The sequence below is a fragment of the Miniopterus schreibersii genome (assembly GCF_964146895.1).
Source record: "Miniopterus schreibersii genome assembly, chromosome: 6".
Taxonomy (NCBI): domain Eukaryota; kingdom Metazoa; phylum Chordata; class Mammalia; order Chiroptera; family Miniopteridae; genus Miniopterus; species Miniopterus schreibersii.
In genome coordinates this window covers 36,884,277-36,897,258 of record NC_138107.1, presented here as the reverse complement: position 1 = coordinate 36,897,258, position 12,982 = coordinate 36,884,277, and positions in this window count along the sequence as shown.

Sequence of the window (12,982 nt, the reverse complement as noted above, 5' to 3'; positions counted from 1 at the left end):
CTATTTCTTTCAGCAGGTAGGGGAAGTTTTCTGTCATTATTTTTTCAAATAGGTTTTCAATTTCTTGCTCCCCTTTTTCTCCTTCTGTTACCCCCATGACTTGAATATTGGTATGCTTGAAGTTGTCCCAAAGGCTCCTTACACTAGCTTCATAATTTTTTATTCTTTTTTATTCTTCTTTATTTTTTCTTTTTGCTCTTCTGATTGGGTGTTTTTGCTCCCTCATATTCCAAATTGCTGATTAGATTCTTGGCCTCCTCTACTCTACTGTTGATTCCCTATAAATTATTCTTCATTTCAGTTAGTGTAGCCTTCATTTCTGTTAGCACTATTTTTAAAGTCTACTTTACAGATGAGAAAACTGAGGATAAATACTGTCAAATAAGTGTCAAAAACTTCCAAAGGTCTGATATTGTATCATACTTGAAAGTTAGTAAGTTGCCTGGCTGGGCATGGCTCAGCGGTTGAGCATTGACCTAGGATCCAGGCAATCAGGGTTCGATTCCCGGTAAGGGCACATGCCCGGGTTGTGGGCTAGCCTATCAATGACTCTCTCATCATTGATGTTTCTATCTCTCTCCCTTTCCTTTCCTCTCTCTGAAATCAATAAAGATATATTTAAAAAAAATAAAGAAAGAAAGAAATTTAGCCTGTCACAGCTTCAGCAATGCTTGCAGAAGGCACAAGACTCCTGGGTCAGAGACAAAAGACTATTACTCATAGCAGTGGCAGTAACCAGAGTATCAGCTTTTCTTTTGCCAATTTCCTGAATCCCCATCCCTATTTGCAACAATGGAGAGAGTCAGGTAATACCCATATATGCAACAGGTTGTGTTAGAGGAGCTTTACAATGTGTTACAGTAATTTTTATAACAGACACTAAGCATACCTGCCCTTTGCTTTGAAAGGAGATACTGTCTTTTTCTTTGTAGGATATTTACTACACAAACATGCTTGAAACAAAGTCTAAAACAAAGGCAGTCAGTGCATCTACTTGAAAGATGTGAAGACACACAGGAGAATCATGGAGAACTGTCTTCCAACAATAAGTTGCCCATGTTTACACAATTAGAACATGATAGTATCAGGTTTGAACCTAAGTCCATGTCATTTGAGCACGAGAGCTCTATACTAAAATATCAGGAAACAAAGCATGAAGGACAACTTAAGTTTTGTGGATCTGAGAATCCAGCTCTCCCAGTCGTTTTAGAAAAGGGTGAACCAAAACGACTTCCAACGAGCTTGTACTGTCAACATTGGTTAAGAATTTCTCCTTTCTAAAAGTAGGAAAATGAAAAAACATATCCTCTGGAGGATCAGAGGATAGCAGCGATGAAAGTTTTAAAAACAAAGTGAGCGTAATAGTACCAGAAAAAGAAATAACCTAGGATATTCTTGAATGTTTTCTCCAGATGTTGCATTTTAATTCTAGCCTGACTTAACAGTAGATGAAAGATGTTTACTATGTCAATAATGTAGCTGAAAATGCCATTTTCTCACCATAAGCTATTTTGGATCATTAGTTTCTCTCTTCAGGAGATATTACAGTATGGAAAACATGATCATAATTTATGCCTTCCTTCAGTCTAAGGACTCAGAGAATTTCTTGTCTTGCTATTCAGAGCAGAACAAAACTATCGTTTGAAATACAACAAAAGCCCACATCTGCTCTTGTGCAAGCTCCAGGCTTTTCAAGGGATGATTGTGAATGTGCGTGCAAAGCCACACCCTTTCCTAGTTCAAACACATCTGGCGTTGCTGTCAGTCTTATCCTTGTCGTCAGTGGCTGCTCAGGAGCTCACTGTGGCGGAGACTATATTGCTGCAGTTTAGGATTTAAGTCAACGAAAATACCCTACCTCTGCCTATGTGTATAGAGACCCAGAGTGTTAGATAATGATAAATGGGTCTCCACCTGTTAGGTACCCTTACCTAATTTTTTGATCATTGCAATGTCCACTGCTAAAGGTAAATACTATTTATTGACCTCTTAAATGACAGAGCTGATTTGGAAAAGGGAAATAGTTTAATCTGATCATGTAAACACTCAGGGTAAGCCTCAGCAGGAATGCTGGCTTTCAGAGTCTTAGATGAGACTACACTAAGGCCAAAGACTCATTTCTGCACACTGCAAAGCGCAGTTTCCTGTTTCATGCTCTTTAAACAGCCACCATTGACAAATAAGACCTGCTGGAGATTCCTCTCTGTTTCCACAAAACAAAGTGTTAAATCCGACATGGGTCAATGAAATCATGTTTTGCTTTAGAATATGCCCAAGAAAGAGGAGGTGATTAAGACTTTCTTCCAGGATTTAAATCTGTCCTGAATCCATAGCCCATGCTGGTATGCTGCTTGGTATTTGGGGATTTCTTGGTTATGAATATAATATGGCCAAAGACTTGCTTGGCTGCAGAGAGAAACCAGAGAAAAATAAAGATGTGCTTTCGTTAGTAACATATTGTGGGGTCAGGATGTTGTTCTAGTGACTCACTTGAAAAAAAAATGTGGTAGGAAAACTAAATTCAACCCCATGACAAAGTGCTATGGCTTTTGTTTAACAATAATTCCAGCCAACTCACTGGCCAGGATTCTTTTTATATAGGCTGGGTCTGCAAGATTAAAAATATCCAGTACCTTTAATTCTAAAATTTGCCTCAGTAACCTGGCTATTTTGCTTGTGAAATGTTAAACCTTAACTGAACTACTTTGGAAAAATACTGTCTGGAGCATTTATAATTACTGACTGATTATTCGATTAATTAATAGTGGCTTGAAATTTTTAGACGCTTTTTTGTTTTATGGACAGATTTATATAACGCACTGCTGCTGGCACTCACTACCCTATTCTCTCTGCTTTTTGTCTTCTAGGTTAGACAATATATTTTTCAACTAAAATAGCCCAATTGTTATTGGGGTGGAGGAGATGGGTGGGAGGGTGTAACTGGCCATCTCTATTCCATGATTTCCATCTCTGAGGCATTCTGCCAAACACTTCATTTTGGTTTTTCTTTTTAACCCCTTTATTAGTCTTTGTTGTAGTCTGATTTTCTTTATATAATTCATTGTTCCATAACCATTATTCATGACATATGCATTTCTGTCTGAAGTCAAGTTTCCCACCTCTATTACCTTCACAGGGAATGGCATTTCCTTCCATCCTCACCTTTCAAATATTATTTATACAATAAGGTCCAGCTCAAAGCTATCTCTTCTATAAAAACAAATATGAATTCTCTCTTGTTCTATGCAATGATGCCACTAAACTGTGTTTGCAGTTTTATCATGGCATGTTCTGCCTTGCATTATAATTCTTTGTGTCCATGTCTATGTCACCAATAAATTGTTAGCCTTGAGCTTTGGGCTTCTGTTCATCCACAGGAGCCCATTCCCTTCCATTTCACATCTCCATACCAACCTGTATTTACCCACATAGCAGTTAAGTCAAAAATACATGTTTAATTTAATGATGCTCACATAACCCAAATAAATATACCAGATGTCAAAGTAGTATAAGATTGGGGAGGGGAGGGCAGAAGAGGGGAAGGAGGGAGAAGAAAGGGAGAGACAATGTCAAACTGAAAATTGAACTTGATTTAACATCTAACAATTAATTACTCATGCTGGCAAATATCATAAGGAAAAAAAATAAACACAAATGCTCTGGATTTTAAAATGCCTTATTTTTTCCCTTAGTATATTTATTCAAACACAAACAATATTTACTTTTCTCCTGATTAAAACATGAATGTTTCTACTTGGCTCCCTTTTGGACAAACTGCTTCAGAACAAACGGATTCTGATAATAAAGTAAATCTCTCACTACCCCAGACCAACAACCTCATCCTTTGTTTTAAAACAAAAATTTGATGACTAAATACTGCCTTTCCCTCAAGGCAATGAAGGGAGAAGACATAAGCCAGTGAATGCTAATATAAAACAGCATCACTAGTTTAAAATAAAATTCACATCAGTATGGAAATGGTTCTGAATAGGTGGTTATTGCTACAAAAAAAAAAAAAAGGCCTACAGAAATGAGCTCCCTATAACATAGGAGTGAAATTTTTTCACAATAAGTTTAAAGAGGTAGTACTATCTTAAGTGCATTTTTAAATATTCAGTATTCTCGGAGAATTCAGGAAGCAGGTTTTTTTCAATCAGGAATTAACCCACTGGGAATTTTATTTTCAATTTTCAGGATGTTCACTATTGATGCTTTGTCATCTATACTGATAGTTACATTCTTTCAAATTAATGACCCTGGAGGTTTGATGGTCCTGTATTTTTAAATAGAGATTTCACTGGCTCCACCATTTCGATTTGGTTTATTAAAAACAGAGTTGAGGGACTTGACACTATGCATCACAAATTGTGAAACTTTCCCCTCTGCCAACACTGGACTTGAGATTTCTAACACTTAGCAATTTTCTAACATTGTGGTTGAGGTCATGTTAGAAAGACCTACATTTATATTTCCCCTTTGTAATGCAAAGCCAATACGTTCCTGGCTGAGATAAACGGAGGCACTCCATTCATGTCAGACTGCTGACTGAAAATGCAAAGGAGTAGGTAGCAACTCTGCATGTTATGGAAACACAGAAGCTAAAAAGTGCTGCTGATTACTGATTCTCCGCTTAGAAATACTAAATTTGTCTAGGTTTCAGTTTTTTAAAATCTCATCTTTCTGCACGCCTTTCTATGAGGAGTTTTATAAAACAGCATGATAATTACCATCTGACATTCCACATGTTTTTCACAAAGTCACTTTTTTTTCTTTATTTTTGGGGGGGGAGACAATTATAAGACAACCAAATAACATCATGTTGCAATGAAAAATCAATTAACTTAAACAATATGACAAAGAGGGCTAAAAATAAAGTCTCTAGACTTTAGGATTCTCCTGAAAAGTTGCCCACAGGTCAAAACATTAAACTTTGGTGTAAGTGTAGAAAAAAATAACTGCAATTTATACAGCACAGCTTGAAGATTTAATCATGTGCTTGAGTGTATACGTTTTTTATAAAGGACAGCTGCACTCTTACCCACCAGGGACCCTCCTCTTAGTGCCTGCCATAGGACACTGCATTCTTAAAGTACTTCCTTTCCCAGCAGTGTTTCTCAGACTTGAGCTAGCACCCAAATCCCCTGAGGGCTTGTTAAAAAGTAGACTGCTGGGTTCCACCCATTGCTTTCTGATTCACTAGGTCTGGGATGGGCCTGAGAATTTGCATTCCTAGCAATTCTCTAGGGGCTGCTGCGGGTGCTGGTCTAATGACCACACTTTGGACACCTCTGGTTTGAGAGGGAGCACCTTGGAGCAGCTTGGAGGCCAGCGTGGGGTGAGTGAGCAGAGGAGCCAGGAAAGAAAGCTATGGAAAGGAGTTGAGCCTGTGAGGCCTGAGAAACAAGGGGCTACTCTCAAATTTAACCAAGAATATGAGAATGAAGAAGACAGTAGAAAAATGAAAGAACTACAAGAAAAACAAGGCAAAGAGAGGTCACAGACCAAGCCCTTGATGCAATAACAGCAACTAAAACAGATTATAAGAAAAAATTGTCCTGTACCATAAAATAGTATCTTCCTCCAGGCCTCCCTTCCTCTACTCTACTCCAGCTTCCTTCTATAAGTGAGCAAAACAGGTGTGAATCTCAGTCCACTAACTGAAGCGTACGAAAAAACATCTATTTCCCGATAATCTGTAATCAACTTTATTGCCAAATCCAAGTGCTACACTAGCTGGGAAAATGCAACCTCATTTATTTGTGAAGCGCCCCCCCTGACCCCAGAGTTTTGATATGGTAGTTCAGGGGGCATAGACTAGATCCAGGCATGGAGTTCAGTGCTTTGTGGTCTTCAAATACCAGTCATCAATCCATATAAGTCATAGGAAGTCATGGGCCTTGTTCCACAGCCCTTATCTGCTGCTTCCTAGAAATGCTATTACTGTGGGAATCTCCTGTGACCCTCGGACAGGCAGTCTGACTAAAGGCCCCACAAAGCCACTCTCCTCTGTGTTCTTGCTACCCCTCCCAGGAAGCAAAGTTGCCACTGCTCTGAGGCCCACAAAGTGTTCACTCCTCTTGCTCCCTTAGGCTACAGGGGAGTCTCGTTCCAGTTTGTGGTTAAGAAACAAATCCCTGAACTTCCGAGCTTCTGTACCTACACTTCTCTGGAGCCCAAAACCTATTTTCTCATTTTTACTCCCTTCACAACTTTCTAAGTTTTCGGGATTTAAGTCCAAATGTCTAAGGAGTCCCGATGCCTACAGGAGCCACAGTGGTAGAATAAATAAGAGAAGCAGGTTGGGTACACACAATCAAGAGTGACGGAGAGTTTTGTGCAATGGAAAGGGAGCAAACCTTGAGAAGAACAAATATTTTTAAAAATTTTTAACAAGAGGAAGTCAAACAACACACCTTTGGTCCAATGGTAAAGCAAGTTTCTCATTTGTGAGTATGGTTGAAGTTTACGGAAAACAAAGATGTGACACCTGCTCTTTCAATATAGTGCAGGCGCTATTCTGTTGAGGGCAGCGATTGCTGCCCTTGCTGCTGTGTCCCCAGCGAGTGGCACAGCGCCTGGCAGGCTGTCAGTGCCCTCCGTAAATACCTTTTGAGATATCTGATTGAATGAATGAACGCATGAATGCGTAACAAAAGCAAGTTATCTATAATCTTTAGTCCGCACAAATCACATTGATGATTAAACACATTTTACAGAAGAGTGAACGGCACAAGGGTCACATATGAGGGACCCCTACAGGTCTGTATGTTTCCAGGGGGGCTAAGACCTCTTCTTTGAACCACTCGCCATCCCGCTGCCTGGACGCGAAAGTAAAATCGTAGGTTCCTGATGAAACGTTGAGTGTAAATGAGGCAAATATGTCTACGTGTGACTGTGGCCTGTGTGGTGGCGAAAGTAAAACAGAAACTCGAATATGGAGTTTTATGGTAGATTTCAGCAACTTCAAAGAAAATCAAGAAATAATTTCAGGAGCCAAAGCTTAGAAGCTGAAAACTTGGTCTGAACTAATGTGTGCTGTGCTCCTCACATTCACTAAAAAGCTGCCTAACTGGACTCTCCCTTGGGAAAAGTTATTACGTTGCTACTAGCTGTTTTCCTTTCTGCTTCAGCCAGCCTCCAGAGCTCAGGGTTTTCTGCCTGCAGCTTCCTCTTTTATCTGAGGCCCTTCTGTGAGGCCCTGATCCACTGGAGAGGAAGTTAATTGTCTGATCTGCATGGTTGCTTCTACTCATGGACTGCTTCCCCTAGCGAAGCGTTTAGCACTAAGCCAGGAGCACGCGAGCTCTGATAAAACACTCCAGAGGAAAACCGGATTTGCTGTTGCAGCTGTTCATTATATGTGAACCTCCACAATGTTTGTCCTGTCCACACTGCCCAATTGAGGAATACTTTAGTAAAAGAATATTCTGGAGTCCCCATGTCCTTCAATATGGATATCTGAGAGCCACTGTTTGTTCCTACTTTAAAGCATAGACCCGCTCTACCTATTTAGGCCCCACGATCTCTATTTCAATTAAGTGCATATTATAGGCCACCTTCTCATGCACCCACTAATCCAGGACTTTTCATCACTTGAACTGCTGCTACTGGAGGCAATATATTAGAGCTGCAACTTATAGCACAGGGTGGTAGAAAGAACATGGGTTAGGAGATCTGGGCTGGAGGAACAGCTCCCCCATTTATCCATATGGATTTGTTTAATCACTACCCTCTAAAACATACGCCTTAGTGAAAATTTAAGAAAAAAGGGGGCAAGGTGATTGTGAGGTACGAATGAAATAAAAGCATAAGGAAGCACTTTGTTAGACCACTAATAATGTTAGTCACTGCTGTTGAAGGAGTAATACTTCAAGCAGCAGGAATAGAGTGGAAGCAAGAAGGAAGGTGTGAATGGGAAACTAATTACGTGTGGTGGTTGCAAGACAGACAAAGTGGGAGTCCCAGGACTCTGTCATTAATTGCAGTTGGGAGGAGGGGGAAGGATGTGAGATCAGGGAGCAGGGCTGACTAATCAGTCTGAGTAATCTGGTAGTCACTGCCCTGAAAAGAAGGAGATCAACCTGGCCTGCAAAAGGAAGGGGGAGAAAGCTCGGGCACACACTGTGGGACCTTAGCAGTTTGTGTCACCTTTCAAATATAGCAGGCTACATGGAATCACTGGAGGTGGAAGAAGAGATAAGTTTGAGCAAATTGTGGGGTATGTAAGGAAGCCTGAAAAGAAAGAATAAATGCTACCTTTTGACCATGCTGGTCCTTCTTGTAATTTATGATTGACAACAAGAAATGCTGTTTAATCCCCTCTGCAGTCAGCTCAAACTCAGACGTAGGCTGTGACAATGACTGCCAGTTGCCTACAAAAACATGTGTCCCCTTCTTCTCCCCCCACCTATCCTCAGCATCTTCATTTTTCTGTTGGGTATCTTATAACTCAAGACAAGAGACTACATTCCCAGCTATCTTGACACCTGGGTGTGGGGATGAGGCTCACTTTTTGTCCATGACATACAGTGAAAATGTTTGTGCTCTGAAAAAAAAGTCTTTTAAAAAAAGAGACAATAAGAGATTATGCAGCCAAAAATAATAAAGGGGGGAAATTGTAGAAACGTCAGTTTATTAATACAAATGTTGTGTTATTTTCCTGAATTTTATGTTTGTGATAATGACCAGCTTTTTAAATGTTCTTTCTTTTCTTCTGCTAAACAAATAGTCACCTATGTTCCTAATCTTTTTCTTTTTCTTAGAGGGCTCCAAAATTTGTTAGTGGGTTCCACAAAACTCTGATTTGTCTTTGGCCAGGAGAGGGAGTTTTAAACAAAACTGACTTTATAGAAACAATGAATGATAATACCAAGGACCGCTTATCCAATCACCATGGTAGGTCTCCAAGAACCCTGGAAAGAGTTTAAAAGGAAAGAACCTAAGCAACCTAGGATTACCTGAGCCCCAGTTGTCTGCAGGAGCTTGCATCTGCACAGTCTAGAGGAAGACTGATTGCCAGGTTTGGCATTTCCCCCCAAATAGTTCATTCACTCTTCTTCAAGCAAAGCCCACCAAAAGTCAGACCATCATCCTATGAACTAACTTTCTTTACAGGGTTTGTGCAGGTTTATCTTAAGCACAGCACCACAGGGCACATCATGACACAACATAGCTTGTGTATTGAGTCCCATGCATAATATATGAGGTGTTCTTAATCACCCTGTCCCTCTTTCCCCAAAACACAGCAGAGCAACGTCGTTACCTATGCTACACCTGTGACTGCCTCTTAATCCCTGCTCTCCGGCTTCACAAACCTTAACAGTGGCATTTGAGAAAAACCCGGAATGTCTAGGGAGGCTTTCTATGACAAGAGTTGTATTTAGAGGAAGAGACAGGGCAAGCAACATAAGCCATAAACATTTGCTAGTGTGCCCTCCAGTCTGGAGCAAATGTGAATGGATTCCTAGCTTTCAAGCTTATTCCGGAATCTCAAAGGCAGATCTGGCACTTGTTCCTAGTTTAGAAGCCAATAAGCTCAATTTTGGATACCCATTCTGTAACTCTGCTTCCTGCGATGACCATCCAAGGGGAGGAAAATGATGATAGTGAACACCAGCACTATGAAACATAAATGCAGATTTTCATAGACATTTTGTTCTCAATTGTATTTCTAACCATTAAGCCTTTCAGGCAAGGATTTCGCCACATTCATGAATTAAGGAGCAAAAATTTAAACAAAGTAATGCAATTAAACAGCAATAGAATAATAAAAAATCTGTCACCTGTGGTTTTTCTTTTTGCTTTTATAATCCAACCAACAACCAAGACAAGAAGAATGTGACAAAGGATTCAGCATGTTCAAGAAACCCAAGCCTGGTAACTTCCTCAGTGTATGTGCCATTATTTACACAAACATTGAAAAATTCAGGGGATTTAAGAGTTGAACTTCTAATAGAGACAACCAGGGATAAATAAGCTTATTATATTAAAAATAATTGTAGCATTATTGATGGGTCTTTGTCTTTAAAACATAACAAGAAGTCACTCAAAAACTTTCTAATATAGCACTATTATAAAGCTGAACTAAATATCAGATGTAAGAATGCTGCTTTGAATTTTCACTGATAATGAAAGCTGGTTGCAATTACTTTAATGTTTTGCAGGATTTAAAAATCATCATCAGTGGGGGGAAAAAGGTTGATGTTTTTTAAAATATCAACATTTCATATTTTCTAATTCTTCAAGATATTTCTCACAAAATATTTTTAAGATTATGTAATACCAGGATATGAATGGCTTGGCTACTTTTTAGTATATTTTTAAACCTATCTTCTATTATTCAATTAACAGACATGTCACTATCTAAAAAGCATATGTGGATGTCTTAAATCATTGTTTTTAGAACTTCAAAGGATGCTTATTAGTGAGGAAGTCATTCAGTTTTGTAGGTTCCAGGACATGAATTTTCCAGCTGGGGTTGTTGAGTCCATCACTCTGCTTCAAAGAGCATAGAAGCTCGATATCTAGTCCAGACCAGAGGGTGATGAATGGCAATATTTGGCTAGATGCCACATCAGTAAACTAGTGCAGTTTTGAAATTAAATATATCCTTCAAATGACTTTCACTAAATATTAATTAAGCATCCACTATACCCCTAAACACTGCTTGAAGCTGAAACTAAAGATATATAACGGGAATGTAGATGTGCAGATAGTTGGACCTGGCTCTGCCACCTGCAACCTCAGTGGCATGGGACAATTTGCTCAACCACCTCAGGTCCTGATTTATACTTCATAAAAAACTGTTAATAATATCTACTGGAGAATGTGGTTGTGACAATGAATGATTGATACAGGCATTAGCAAACTAAAACTTTACAAATCGTTTCATTCTTTAAAAATTTTGCTCAGCTATGACCTTAATAAGAATCAGACTCAGCATTACTTGAGGGTGCCCACCAAGAATTCTTCAGAACAGCACACTGAGTGAGACCCACACCAAAATAGTCTTCAGAATTTGAGATGAGAAAGTGACCACAGAGAAATGAAGAGAAAAGTAAAGGTGGGTGGGGGAGAGAAGCCAAACATTTTGTTTTGTTCTGTCCCATGTTATTTCAGAGCAGAATGTACCTCTAGATAAAGAAGATCTGAAAAATCTGAAAGGATTTTTGAAGCCACCCTTCGATATCCGTACACATGCTATGGTAAAATGTTACTATCTATGTGAAAATTACTGTACTTTTTAAAATGTGCTCAGATTTCTCCTTGGAATAAATGCTTATTAATACATAAAAACCTGTTGAAAGCTCATAATTATCCACATATATTGCATAGACTTTGTAGACCATCCACAGCCTGTTTTAAATTCAAGCTGGCAACTTACCACAAATATGGCTAAGCAACAACTGGTGTGTTCTCAGAAAGCACAGATTTCAACATTAGCACAAGGCAAAAGAAGTATTACAAGATCAAATAGAAATTATTTGAGCATTACCCACAAATCTTGTTTTATCTATGCCATTATGCTCTTTCCTTATTTGGATAAAAAGAGTTGTCACTATCTACCCTAGTTCTCCCTAATGCAGCAGTGAAACTTAGAGATGGCCTACTGAGCCTCAAAAAAACCCTCCAAAGAAAGAAATTATTTTGCCTTTGAGATTGTATGTGAATGAATGTGTACACAAACGCCTATTATTGTGTGAGACTGTAAAGGGGTTTTCAAAGCTTTTCTCTCTATGGCCTATGATTCAAAAAAGTGTTAAAAAGTGTGCCTTGTTATTGATCATGAGGTTTCTTTTCTTTCTTTTTTGGTCCTTAGTTACCATGATCAACTTAATGAAGCTTTTTAATGTTATTTTATTATATGTCCTCTAAGCCTATTGTATTTTCAGAACTAATTTTGAGAAATCTATAACAAGAACAAAAATTATCGCTTAATTCAGGCTCACACAGAAAGGGTTTATTGCCTACAAAGGAAAAAAATTTTTCCTGGACGAACTTGAGAAGTCATTTGAGTTTGTAGCATGCAAATTTTAGTTCACCCACCTTATTTTTTTAATTTTTAAATTGCAGTTGATGTACAATATTATATTAGTTTCAGGTGTATAGTCCCATGATTAGACATTTATATAACTTACAAAATGATCTGCTCTATAAATCTAATACCCATCTAACACCATATATAATTATTACAGTATTATTGACTAGATTCCTTGTGCTGTGCTCTGCATCCCCATGACTATTCTGCAACTACCAATTTGTACTTCTAAATTCCTTCACCTTTTTCACCTATCACCCAACCCCTCTTCCATCTGAAAACCATCAAAATGTTTTCTGTATCTGTGAGTCTGTTTCTGTTCCGCTTGTTTGTCTATTTTCTTTTTTTAGATTCGATAAATAAATTAAATCATCTGGTATTTGTCTTTTTCTGTCTGACAGTATTTCACTAATACTGTCTAGGTCCATACATGTTGTTGCCAATGGCAATATTGCATTCTTTTTTATAGCTGAATCATATCCTATTGTATATATATGCACCACTTCTTTATGCATTCATCTGTTGATGAACACTTGGGTTGCTTCCACATCTTTGCTATTGTAAATAGTGCAGCAATAAATATATGAATGTATATGCTTTTTCAATTTAGTGTTGTGAGTTTCTTTGGATAAATACCCAGAAGTGAAGTTGCTGGGTTCTTTCTTTGTCTCTTGTTATAGCCTTTGTTTTAAAGTCTATTTTGTCCAGCCCTGGTCAGGTGTCTCAGTTGGTTGAAGGATCATCCCATACACCAAAAGGATGCAGGTTCAATTCCCAGTCAGAACACATACCTAGGTTGCAGGTTCGATCCCCGGTTAAGGCGCCTATGGAAGGAAACCAATAGATGTTTCTCTCTCACATCAATGTATCTCTTTCTTTCTTTCTCCCTCCCTACCTCTCTCTAAAATCAATAAAAACATCCTCTGGTGAAGATTAAAAAATAAT